Here is a 14,841-nt window from a genome sequence, read left to right on the forward strand (position 1 = left end):
TTCTCTTCTCTTCTCTTCTCTTCTCTTCTCTTCTCTTCTCTTCTCTTTTCCTTTCTTTTTCTTCTTTTAAAAAAATTGCATTTGGTTAGAAAATTATGCTACTTTAGAAACATTGTGGATGTTCCTGATGCTTCATTATGCTTATGGATCTATTAGATAATAAGATATAATGACTAGGGGACCAAAACCTAATGCATGCAAAATATCATGTAAGTCAGATTAGAAAAACTAGGAAGACTTATTTAAAGAAAAAATAAGAACACAGTCATGGAAAAGTATCAGGGACAAACTATAGCTATGTAATCAGAAAAAAATGACGAAATGGTTTCTCTGAGCAGATTAAAATAAAAAAAATGGGAATGAATTGATGCTTCCAAACAGAGGACTGCCAACACTTGCTAATTTCCTAATGATAGGGCCTGAATTTAAAAAAAAAGAAAGAAAAGTTTCAGGTTGTTTTATAGAAACCCTATCTCAGAGTAGTTTCTTGTCATTCTGCTGCATCTTGCTGATTCAGGACAAGACATTTAAAAAAAATCAGGAAGTCATTTTAGATAAGGTATTTAAATGATGATAGGATAAAAAATAAATAGGGCCAAATAATATTTCCTTGAGTTTATCCTAAAAACTAAAATATCCAGAGACTCCTATCTCTACTAAATTTTAAAAGAAAAAAAAATTGATACTCAATGCTCATTATTCTACTCTAATGGATGGATAATTGTGAATTAAAATAATTATTTTTATTGCTACAATTAGATTGGAAAATTTTAAAAAGTCAAAAAAATGTGAACATAACTTTACCATAACATAGCAAAATTATCTGAAGAGACAAGGAGAATGGGGCAGAAAAATGGAGAGTTCATGCTAGGTGAAAAAGCATCCAGGTAAGATTCAGCAAAGACTGGTTTACTGTGATTTCATGATGAGAAAGAATATTGTGAGTAGGCGTAAGAGACAGTGAGAGAATGTCTGGAGCCAAAAGAGGGAATGTCTTGTTCATGGAAGTTAAAAATATTTGAATTCATTTTCTATTTCTGATACACACTGGTTGTATGAACCCTGGACAGAGCACTTCACATATCAGTGCTGTAGGTAATTCTCTAATACTATAAGTTATAAAGAAATTGTTCATTTATTTTGGTAGAAAGCATTTCTTCACCTAGGAGTTCCTTATGCCAAAGAAAACACAAGTCTAACCCTTATATAGAAAAACTGTCATTCTACAGATTTGTTGTTGTTGCTCACCCTTCATACTCAAAGAGGGCCAATGACATCACAATATTGGGGTCAAGGTACAGTGTGTTTAGCTATGAATGATCAGTTCAATGTGAACTCAGAAGTCTCTACTACAGTTCAGGTACAAATAATCCATTTGAACATTTGTGATAAAGATGTCTCTAGATTTGTTCATCTCATATTTCCTTTGTGCTACTGCAATTGTGCTTTGCTTGTAGAGCACAGTACCTTTTTTGACATGGGCATGCCACACTGTGAGATCCTATGACAGCATCTCCTATGTTTCACAATTGAAACCAAAGTTCTTCAGAAAGACCTTGACAGTGCCATTATACTGCTTCTTTTGACCATCATGTGAGTGCTTGCCTTGTGCTAGATCTCTGAAAAAATAATTTTTAGGTAAACATATGTTTGGCATTTGGGCTACATGGCCAGTCCATCAGAATTGTACTCTTTGCAGTAGAGTTTAAATGTTTGGCAGTTCATCTCAAGAGAGGACCTCAGTGTCCTTTACCTTACCTTGCCAGATGATCTTCAGACTCTTCCTAAGATAATTCAAAAAGAAGTAGTTCAGTTTTCTGCCACGGAACTGGTAGATTGTCCAGGTTTTACAGGAATACAATAATAAAGTCAGCACAACACTTCTGTGGACCTTCAGTTTGGTATACAGTCTAATACCTCTGCTCTCCCAAACTTTCTTTCAGAGCCACCCAAATGCTGGGGCTGTATGGGGTTTTCAGGGAGGACTAACAACTCTATTGTGAGAGCTTGCTGAGAACTTTTTAGGACTCTTTATTCACCTTTGGTGTATAACTGTCACCTGACTCTCACCTGTGGCTCTAAGTAGCTATAGTATGCACAGTGGCACATTCTGCAGTAGATTAGTAATCAAAAAAATTTTTTTAACACTCATTTAAAGGCAAGATATAAACAAATATATGAAAAAGTTTTAATTTTTCAAGAATAATAAAAATACACATTAAAACCACTCTGAATTACCACCACAAATTTGTCAGAGTTTCAAAAAGAATGAAAAAGAAAAATGATGAAGATTAAAAGATTAATGAGACAACAGGTTTCCTAATATAGGATAAATGCAATCCTGATGTAGGCAATGCACTGGTGGCATTTTAAATAGATCCAATCCTTCTGGAAGGCAATTTGGAACTAGATCTAACAGTTCCTTAAGCCTTAAGGCTGGTGATACTTCTACTATGCCATAAATACCAAAGAGCTTTAAGATAGAGGAAAAGAATTGATACATGGATAAATTTTTATGGTGGTACTCTTCATTGTAGCAGAGGACTAGAACCAAGATGGATGCCCTTCAAATGGGGGATGACAATGAATTTTTGTACATAAATATAATGGAATATTTCAGTAAGAAATCACAAAAATGATGGATGTAAATAAACATAAAAAGGCTAGTATGAAATGATGCAGAGTTCAGTAAGCACAATCAAGAGAACAATTTATTTAAAGATTACAATAATATAAATGAAAATACTTAGGAAAGACAAGGATTCTGATCGATGCAAAGCATAATAATGACTTTAGACAAAGAAAGATAAAGTATGCTTGGCATAAGATTAATTGACTAGAGGTACAGAATGAGACATTCATTTTCAGAAATAGTCAATATGTAAATTTGTTTTTTTACCTTAATTATTTGTCACAAGAAATAAATTCTCAGGGATGGGAAGTTATGGGCAGGGGGTAGGGTCAAGAACATGCTGGTAGTAATGGTATTGAAAAAGGAAGAAAAGAAAAATAAAGAACATCAATAAAATGGTTAAAATATACAAAAGAGAACAGTAGGGAATTCAGAAGGGGAAACAGACAATCAAAGCAATTTTGTTACTATGATATTAAATTTAACATAACTTTAAAGAACTAAAATGTAAAAACATAAGTGATTGAATTAGAATCAGGAAAGACTTAGGTTCAAATCAGTGTGATGAAGGGCCATGAGGCATAACATAAGACCATTGACTAAAAGAACTGGCAATGTTGAGCCCAGAGAAGAAAAGTCAAGGGTGGAAGATAGCAGGGTAAGGGTAGACTATATATCTGTTTTCAAGTATTTGAAGGACTGTCATGTAAAAGAAGGCTTAAATTTGTAAAGGTTTAGACTTAGTCCTGGGTAGGATTTACAGATAGGTAGATTTAGGCTTGATGTTAAGGAACAAATGATAACTTTCAGACAAAGAAATTCTCAGCATCGTGTGCTGCCTGAGGATAGATTTTATCCCCCTCATTGGAGGCAGAGGTTGAATGACTTTCCCCCACCCCACCCCCGCAGTTATAGGGGAATTTCCTTATCAGGTACAAGTGGAATAGATAATGTTGGCAGTCTCTTCTAACTCAAAGCATCTATCCTATGGTGACCTTGCTTTTTTAATCTTTAATCTCTCTAAATGGGTTGAATAAATTCACAGTGCACTGCATTATTCAACTGATCCAATGATGATGAAGTTAATATCTATTCCACATCATTCCTGCCTTTTCATATATCCCCCTTCATCTATTTTTTAAGATAACTAATAATTTATGCCAACATCTTTGTGAATAAAGAAAGCTGATTGGAATTATTGACATTTTATAATCTACATGTCATTTTTACAGTAGGTTATAGGTGTGAACCTGTTAGTAATGCTTATATTTTTATAAATTTAAGAATACTAAATTAGCCATTGAATTGAAGGCCTTGCTTCCTTATAGGATATGAATTTACTAAGCAGAATTCTTCACTGCTTATTCCCAAGATTATAGTAATATCATAATTTCTCTTCTGGCATAATCTAAGTTTTGGCAGCATTATTTATAAGCATGAAATATATAATGTTACAAAAAGGATGAATGTAATTTCACATTCTTGTTCAAGGTCATGGTTGGCATGCTTTTTGCTGCCATTTTATGGTGCTCAACACTGTGAAATTTCTGATTTGTTCCCCCTTCCTATACTTTTCTACTTCAATCTAAATCATGGACATTTGAAAGCTTTTACTATGAGGAGGACTGTTATGTTGGGCAGGAGCTCTAGTGGGAGGAAAGGGAGCCCAATGAAATTATAACTGGTTCAGCCAGAATCCACACATTATTTCCCTTTATACAATGCATATTTTCTATTGACCTTAACCTTTTACTTCTGCCTCTTAAATTTGTTTCACTGTACTGAAGTAAAGATTGAACCTCTGTGGTGATTTCTTTGATGTCAGTGTTCTCTAGGTAATCTGAGTAATATATGTGGGACATTTTCATCCTAAGAATCCTACTCCAATTAGAAAATGTGCATTTTTTTAGTTTCTCATTAAAAATATAAATATTCATTATTCATCTAACAAATGAAGTTTATCCAAAGATTGGAATATGACAATAATACTAATATCATTGTTATTGTTAACAATAATATTGGCATATTGTGACTTTTTGAGATTTGCAAAACATTATTATAATATAATATAGATTATTACATGTGATTCTCACAACTGCCCTGCATAGTTAGATTACCCCCATTTTATGTATCAGAAAACAGGCTTAAAGAGCTAAAATAAATTGTTCATGATCACATAGTGAGTTAGTAATGATAGTTAGCACTTATGTAGCATTTTTTGTGCCATCCTATGTGTTAAACGTAGAACAGGTTTCTAGTAAGCTTACAAACAGAACTTATAAATCAGAGGACATATTACATAATTCCAGAGAGCAGTGTCTTCTAAATTGTTCATATCCCCATAAAATAGACACTTAACTTGATAATTAATATAGCCTATTTGAAAAATTGAATTCAAAATCTGAACATACTTGAGCCTTAGATCTTTCTCTGTTAACATGTCATCTTGAGCAAAGACAGCTATTCTTGTGTAATGTGTATGCCCTGGTTCCCTCTTGCAGAGGCAGTTCTGGGACATCACCCCTCATGACCTCATGGGGTGGGGTATATATCTACTGTCATCAGCTTAAGTCCCCACCAGCAATATATTCTCTATCTATTAATGACTAGGGATGAGCATGCTGGGTCCATTTAACCATTGCACACTTTTACAGCTTAATAGCTTAACCACTTAACAGCATTTACAAAGTGATATTTACTGTAAAGATATAGAAAAAAATAAATACAAATACTTTCCCCAATACTTCTGGTGCCAACCTTGTCTCCCTATACCATTTTAGTCTTTAGGGGAAATGGCTCAAAATTAGGCTCAGTTCCTACATAGCATTGGTCCCACCATGTTTGCTTCCAAAGGTAGTATAGATACAGATAAGCCCTCATTTCAGTTTTTGCTGCTATGGTTCCAGAAAGTCACTCAATGTAAATTCTACTTTGCTCCTTATCTCTTCATACTAATGCTGTTCTGGCTGAAAAATATGATTCAGATCCCTAGATTCCCATAGTTCACTCTCTTGACTAAGATCAGAAACTCTACTCCTTTGACTTATAATGGAATTAAAGAACCAGTCACATTATTGGAGGCTATATGGCCTCAGGGTTGGGGGGAAGTCCCCAAACCTATCCCCTTTAACATAGGTTCTCTTAGAGTGAATAAAAAAGTTGTCAAACTTCCCCAGAGACAAATGATGCAAAGAGATAGAAAAAGCTGACTCAGGCTTTTTGAAAATACCTACATTTTTAACTATGTAGCCAATCAGGGGAGTGGGGGGGGGTAGAAAGTTCTTCCCTGTCAGATGGATACTTGACCAGAACCAGTGTCAGAATACCTATGCAACATTCTCAATCTCTCTAAGTCATTTCCTCTAGACACCATGAAGGCTCCATAATCTTTCAGTAACTAGTTCTGTGTATGCACTGATTTCCATAATACTTATATGTACTCTATATTGTAGATCCCCACTTCCAGAAGTAAATCAGAGATTGATTAAAAAACAAAAGAAAAAAGAACTTATTTACTCTTAATCCCATTACACATTCCATAGAGGTAGAGTTATAATAGAAAATCTAAGGGAAGGTTTCCAAAACAAATCATGAATGAACATGATAGTCATACTAGAAGAGTTTGGTTTGTTCAATTAGACTCAAGATTCCTGAAAATAAGAATTTTACCTGTCTATCCATCTATCTATCTATGTGGTTTTGTTTGTTTAAGCCTTTTTTGTACCCAGCAGGCACTGGGCACATAGTAGTTACTTGATAATTGCTTGTCAATAATTTAACTTCATTTATCACTTGGATGATATATTTGTCACTTAGATGCCCAATGGTTAAAAAGATCAAAGACCTTTCAAGAGCTCCATTTTAGTACCAATAAAATGGATATACTTTATCACTTAGATTAATAAATATGTTAAGCATTTTCTCTACAACAGACTTGTGAAGTAGGTAATACAAGTATTATTTTGAAGAAAAAGAAGATGTAATTTTAATCCTTTAAGTAACTTATCCACTTATGTACAAAATAGTAATTGCTAGAGTCAGTATTTTAAGTAAAATCTCCTGGTCTTGGGTTGCACTGAGGCCAGACTTAGAGAAATGATAACTCTGTAACACTTTACTTTGGGAAGACTATAATTGCTTTAATTTGTTTAATTCTAGGTGCTGAATTTTAAGAAAGACATTGTTAATCTAGAGAGAATTGAAAAAAAATAATGGTGAAGGGCCTTGAGATTAAATCACATGAAAACTATTGATTTCTAGAAGAGTAGAATTAGGAGAGACATGGTAGCTTCTCAAAAATATTTAAGGAGATCATATGTAGAAGAAGAATTGAATTTGTTCTACTTAAGTCTTTGATGACAGAACTAGAAACAATGGGTAGGAGTTACACTGGTATAAAATTATGCTGAATGTAAAGAAAAAATGTTCTTATTTGAATCTTTCAAAAGGGTTTTCTCTCAAAGTATAGGAATGCTGTTCACTAAAAGTGTTAAGAAAAAGGCTGGGTGCACATGCCCAGCATGCTGTAGAGAGTATTGTTCAAGTATGGGTTAGACTAGTATTTATGAGGAAGCATTTAATTTTCATATTCTGTGATACTATGAAATCAAATCCAGACCATTTTCACTATACTATAGTGTCTCTTGTCTACTAAATTAAACTGAGTGTCCCACCTTACCTCCTATGCATATCATATGTTTACTATATAAGTGAAAATACATGGAAACATCTCCAGGCTCCATACAAGAATGCCCTAGAAAAATATCCTTGAGAGGAGTTATGTAGAAAATTGGCTAGTAAAATAATTAGAAAACCTAATAAGCTGCTACCTGTAAGACCTAGAGAATGCTTATGACAAGGAAGGGAAGGAATCTGGAAGGGAGTTGAAGGAAACATGATGTAGGGAAAATAGGATGAAGCATGATGTGATGTATTTACTCCAATTGTTTTTACATAAAGTAAAATAGTTCAAATCCTTGGAAGTGATGATTAAATAAGGGGAAAAATTCATATTTTTGTTGTTGATAACATTGAAAAAAACTTGAAAATAATTTATCAGACATAGATAAGGATAATTAAGTAAAATGTTCTCCTAGAAAAGAGAGAAAAGATTTGCACATCCAAAGCTTCAGGGATTAAAATGGGAATGCAGAATTAACAGTCTAAAAATGAAAGGAAAATTGTGAATACACATAACTCTATAATTTCTCAAGTTTCATAATTTAATAATATTCATAGTAACAAATAATAGCTCCTTTGGCAATATTATTTGAACTTATTTAATGATCCGTGTTTTTCCTGTTCTTCTCAAAGCAACCACATAAAAGATTGACTAAACTTTAATTCTCCTATTAACTCAAGAGGTTACAAAGCTAATATATAAAAATTTCACTCAATCTCTTAATACATATTATTGAAAGCAATTGCATTACCAACCTAAGAGCATTCTGAGTTTTATAATCTACTTTAGGATTATGTCAGGAATGAAAGGATGAGCAGTCAAGTCGAAAGGAAGGGAAGTAACTAGGTTGATATTTTGACTCCAGGAAAAAAGAAAGAATTCCTTGCTTACTTACTTCATTCCAATTCTTTACTGAGAGACTTGGTGTCTCATTCCTATGCATTCTACAAAAGATATTCCTAGAACAGAGTGTTTTAAGTGTGTGTGTGTGTCTGTGTGTGTGTGTGTGTGTGTGTGTGTGTGTGTGTGAGAGAGAGAGAGAGAGAGAGAGAGAGAGAGAGAGAGAGAGTGCTCTTTGGCAGTTTGGTGAAGTCTGTGGGCCCTTCTCAAAATAATGTTTTAAATGCATAAAACCATAGGATTTTAAAGGAAACCATTTTTTTGAATCAGATGAATTAAAATGTGTATCTAAAAAAATTAACTCAGATTAAGAACCTCCTGATCTAGGACTTGACAATTTAACACAGACCACCTGTGTAGAGCAAATAATAAAGTACTGTGTCTAAAGTAGCCACTGTCTGTTTCAACAAAAATTCTACATGAAAGCCTTATCATCAGTCACTCAGTTAATAAGCATTTATTAGATGTCTACTAATACTAGACACTCTGCCATATGTTGTGTATACAAAGAAAGGCAGAAGACATTTCCTACTCTCAAGGAACTCAGAATTTAATGGAAAAGACAATATGAAAACAACTTTGTGCATATATATATATATATATATATATACACATACATACATATATATTATTGCAGATGATCAGAAGGAAGGTACTAGTAATTAAGAGAGAGAAGGAAAAACTTTTCTTATAAAATGAAATTTTATCTAGGATTTAATGGAGACCAGTATCACTAGACATATGTGTTTTTCAGGGTTGGGGGTGGGGGATAGGTAGGTATCAAGACATCCTGGAAGAGAGATTGGAGGCAGCATGTGCCAGGCAAGTCAAACCACTAACACTCTAACTACCATCTTCATGAAGACCCTGATTGGGACAGCTAAGTACTATGAACTCAAGAGCCTTGGGAATAGCACTGTGTCTGTGTCCTCAACCATTATTCTAGGAAGGAACAAATGGAGATGTAACTTGGTTTTTACTTTTACAAGCGCTTATAGCCACAACTACTGAAGATCTAGAAAAGGAACTTTTTCCACCAAAATCCTTAGCACTGTCAAATGGTTCTACAACAGAAATATGATTTTATCAGGGGAACTGACATTATAGAATAGGTGTACCATGTGCTTAACTGCTATATCCTAAGGCCTGGGAACTATTCACTTACTTAGAGCTGAGTCCTTCCAAATGTATTGCTTCACCCATTAGGATGTTAACTCCTTGAAAACAGGGACTTTTTTCTGTCTTAATCTTTCAGTTTGTTTCCCCAGAATTTAGAACAGAAATGGAAGGCACCTTGGATGCCATAGAGTTCATCTCTGAACTGCAAAAGAATTCATTCTACAATATTGTCAACTGGTCATCCAGTCTTTCCTTGAAGACCTCTAGAGATGGGGAATTCATTAACACCTTAGGCAGCCTACTCTACTTTGAACAACCATAAGTGTTACAAACATTTTTCCCTCTAAATGCAACTGTCACAGCTCTTCAAATTGACCTATTCAGAATATTAAACAATGCTAAAAATTGGGAAATGGATAAAGAGTAAAAAGAGACATCAACATACACTATCACCATTTTCTACAAATGTTGGATCCATATAAAGCCATTGTCCAGTAGTTGTCCCATCTTGACAACTTTGTCAAGTTGACAAGTTTGGCAGCTAAGGAAAACAATTTAGAATCTAAACTCGTTTACACAATTTTATGAAAGATAGTGGTGGAAAATTGTGAGCATCATTGATTCACTAAACAGTGAAGGGCAGTTGAAGGAAAAATAAATTTGTTGAAAGATGGTAGTGAGATGAAATTAAGCTGGATGTTCCCAGGAGCATTTAAATATGCAACTGAAAATAGGACAACAGATGGAAAGTGCAACAGTTCTGTCAGCATTTTTCTGGCAAACAATTTTAATAATTGATGAAATGAAACCACTGCATTTGTACTTTTGACCATCTCATAGACTGATGTTATATGGGAATGCACATGTCACCTAAGAAGATAAAAATGAGAAATTGTACCAGACTAAATATTCATAGAAGAATTTCTTACTGGAGGTCCCACAATTTTGTACACTTTGAGAGATCAGTTGTCAAAATATCTGAAAGAGAGGAGGATAATGAGCAATCAAGGAAAAAACATAGACATTATTACTTCCCAAGATACAATGAAAAAGAAACCAACATCTCCTAAACTATATGTCTACTTTCCTCTTACTTATAAAATCTTTATTCAGGTGATCTATCTATGTTTTAAATGTGTCCAAGATAAAAATATATGAATAGTTGCTCAAGGAAGTACCATGACTTCTGAGAACTGTACAGGTCTCCAAAGCAGAAGTAAAGGAAAGGGATCCATTAGAGAGAAGTAAAAGTTTATTCTTAACTCTCATTCAAGTGAGATACTAGCTATCTTCTCTGAACTGTATTGTGTAAATAAACCTGTTTTATATTTTAAATCAGGCACAACATTGAGAGAAATGACAGAAAATTGAAGTTTCTGACTTCCTCCTGACAGTAGACAAAAATTTATTAAATACCTACTATGTGGCAGGCACTGCTCTAAGTATTGGATTCCAGGAGTATGTCAAATAAGTGAGAGTCCCCAAAAAGTTTCTGGATCCCTCCATATCAGGAAGGAACCTACAAAAATTTTATGTATATATTTCATACAGATGAATAATTGTTTATGTGTAGTAGATTGTGTAGTATAGTACAATGTAAGCTGACTTTGGGACCAGGAAGGCCTGAATTTGAGTCCTATCTATGACACATAGCAGCTATGTGAATCTGGGCAAATCCTTTGACCTTTCAAAGCCCTTGGCAACTCCCAAAGACTCTAAATTGAAAATAGAGTGCCAACCTGCATTGACAGAACAAGTTTCCTCACCCAAGAATTTTTTTTGTACCAATGAAATTACAGGTACCATTCCTATTCCTATCTTGAATGCTTTAAATATATAAAATTTGAATAAACAGGTTGATGCATAACAACATGGGGAAAATACGCAAGTAAAGAAAACAGATGAAGTTCCTGTACAATTTAAGAAACAATTTTCCTTCCAGTCAAATTTGAAATTAATCTATACTATAATCATATGTGTTAATTGGCTGTTCCCTAGTCATTTAATCCAACTTGGCCTTTTAATTAAATAGAAAAAAAAACAAACAAACCAGAAAATACGCAGAAAATTATGTCTATTTATTGAAAAATAATAACAAATAGCTATCTAACTTCTATCAGTAAAATAATTACATTTTGATTTATTGTTTTTTTAAGAAAAAAAGTGATTTGATAGGTTCTCAAAATGGGGAAAAAAGTGTTATTTTGATAGTAGCAAACTTCAGTGTCTCAGAATAACAAGAAAACTCTAAAAAGAGTCAGATGCAACCTAAAAGCCTTTCTTTTTAAGTTGTGTTTATATTCTTGGTGTGCAGCTATACATTCATGTGCCAGTAAGAGAGCTGCCATGTAAAATCTTTTCCATTTCTTAATCTAACCTTCTAGAAACAAGTGGTTGACACTAAAGCCCTTCAAACAGTTTAGACTCTCAAGTGGGATTTGTGCACCACCATGTACTTGTCATTATAATGGAAAATATATTGTTCTAATGCCATATTTCTAAAGCTACGGAGGCCCTTCAAAAAAATGGAATAGTAATTTTTAGGTTTATCCTGTTGCTTCAATATTATTTTTTAAGGAGAGACTTCAATGAATCATGCAAGAGAGTTCAGAATTGTAAATGACACTACCAGTTATCTCTTTTATATACTTACTTTAAATATGTAAGTTTGGACAAATTTATATATGATTGATTTGGTATTTTTGGTTTAAAAATTAAATATGAAATCAGAAAGTTATATGATTCAGAAAAAAGTACTTATTTGTAAAATAAATAATTAAGCAGAGTAAATAACAGGTAATACTTTGCACATTAAACACATACTTTGCCTTATTAAGTTATGGTGGGATAAGTGGATTTCTTCTATCACCTGAATCTTTTAGGGAGACATTAATAATTACAGGGAGGAGTTATCAGATTGGAGTCACAACCACTCTACTGTCATTCTTCTGATAAACAGTTGCAAGAAAAAATGTACTTAAATGTTGCTTTAATCAACTTGGACATGTGGACTCTATGTCATGGACCTTTTTTTTAAACATGTTTTAATGGAAATTGAAAAAATGGAAGCATAATTACCATCTATGTCCTATATCCTGATGGACTAACCAAATAATGTTTATGTTCAAAGTATAAGGTGTTAGAAATGACTACCCAAAAGTGCTTACAAGGTTGAAGATGTTTATGGAATGATAAGTAGAATCAGGTGGAAATCAGTAGATCTTTGTTCCATTTCCACTAACCCTAAAGCATGAGACTCATTCAACATTACCAGCTCCATGCCTCAGCCCTTTCTCTTTTGGTGTCCATATTACTGGAGGAAGAGGTATCTATAAGAACTGTAACAAGGGGGTACATATCAATTCTTCTGATCACAATAGGCCATTCTCCAAATGGCACCTATCCTGAGATTATGATTGTATTTAGTACGTGCAGTGATCCTAAGAACATGTAATGATCTCTTTGTTCTGGGTAGCCACATGATATGTGTGTATTATATACACACATACATATAATTATACACACACATATGTATGTATGTATGTATGTATGTATACACATATGTATTAAGAAAATTTTGGTTCTACAACATAAAAAAAGCAATGTATATAGCAAGTGATCTATTATATCCCAACAAGAAATTGGTCAGGCATAGGTACTAATAAAACTAGTTCAAATAAAAGTACATGATTTGTCTCTCTACAGTTGACCTTTGTACATTAGAGTTATCAAACTGAATTCTGTCATGTAGCCTGAACCAGATTAAAATGTAAATGGAAGATGTTTACAAAACAAATAAAAATACAACACAACATAGATAACATTAATTTGTGGTATTCTAAATCAATATGTGGTTTTCAGGGATCCATTTTTATTTGAGTTTGACATCATTGATGTACAGAATATCTTTGGAAGACAGGCACTAGGTTAAGCGGATTGTAGGGAACTTATCTCTGGCAAGAACTATGGAAGAGGGAATATGAACTAGTGGAAACTGGTTCCTGAGAAAGGAAGAATCAAGAACAAGAACAAGACATGAATATGTGCCTATCTATTAGGTAGCCAAAGGAGATAACTCCTTCACACTCTTTTTCTGCATAATAGTCCCTGACCATAAGTTTGCTTTAAAAAGCCTTTCTGTGATTCAACATGCACTAGGAATTACTTTGTAGAATTAGTGTCTTTACAGTTTTAAAATTAATTCTACATACCAGAAAGATAAGGTAACATTTTAGACTATGTAAGTTTCCCTGTATTAAGTAAGAAGGTGAGGTGGTGATTGAGATGAATTAATGTGTGTGTATGTGTGTATCCATTCTTTTGTAACCGATACACATTTTCTGGAATTTATTTATTTATTAATAGTCATTTAAATGGGAAAAATGACTTAGCCATGGATGTTGTGGGCCATTTTTATAGTCAAATGCAGAATTTCAATTTAAATACACAACTTTCATTTCAAAATTGGTGAAGGATGATGATACTAGTTAGAAACCAAAGAAAGAAAAAAAAATACATGAATAACTTAAGCAGATTGTACATTGGTCCAATAAAAACAAAAATAGTATTAATAAAAAGTAATTTGTAGTTATTGTAAAATTGGATTGTATATACATTCTTTCATTTAAACATATTTAAATTATTTTAATTTGAGCTTTAGTAAGCATATGAATTATTAATACTATCTAACATCATTAAATTTCTATTTAGTTTGTATTTAACCTGATATATTTTCAGTCATTTGACAATTTAAAAAAAAAGGGTATGTTTGTTTTTACCCCCACCAAAAAGTCTTATTTCCTTTTTCACTAATTTTCTTCTGCTCCCTTGTGATAGTACCCCTCAAAGCCATTGTCCATTTATTAGGATAAATATATTTTATCATAATAGTTCCACAACTACGGAAAGAAATAAGCTGCCTGTGTCCCTTTATCTAAAATGTTCTCATAACTAGGACAACAGTAATTCTTACTATGCAAAATTCCTTCTGCACTCCCTCCCCTCTCCCTACTCCCTTGCTAGAATTTTCATTTAAAGTACTGCCTCCAAAACTTTTGTTACTCTTAAGCTGGGCATCAAAGAGAGTTTCTAAATCTAGGACTTAGGTATGACAGAATCACAGAATTACAGAGCTGAAGGGGAACTTAATGGTCATCTAGTTCAAACTAGGACACAAATCCCCTGTACGTCGAACTAGAAAGTGGAACATTGGACGTGGAATCACTGAGTTCAAATATGACCTCAGACACTTACTAGCTGTATGATCTTGATAAAGTCACTTAACCTATGTTTGCCTCAGTTTCCTCAAGTGTAAAGTCAAGATAATAATAGTACCTACCTTTCAGCATTTTGAGGTAAAAGGTGCTTATCACAGTACTTGATACTTGATAAATGATTGTTCCTTTCCTCTCCCTTCCTCCCTTCCTTCCTTCCTTTTTCTTTCTTTCTTTCTTTCTTTCTTTCTTTCTTTCTTTCTTTCTTTCTTTCTTTCTTTCTTTCTTTCTTTCTT

This window comes from Vombatus ursinus, unplaced genomic scaffold (genome assembly GCF_900497805.2).
Source record: "Vombatus ursinus unplaced genomic scaffold, bare-nosed wombat genome assembly UNPS02014909.1, whole genome shotgun sequence".
Lineage (NCBI taxonomy): Eukaryota > Metazoa > Chordata > Mammalia > Diprotodontia > Vombatidae > Vombatus > Vombatus ursinus.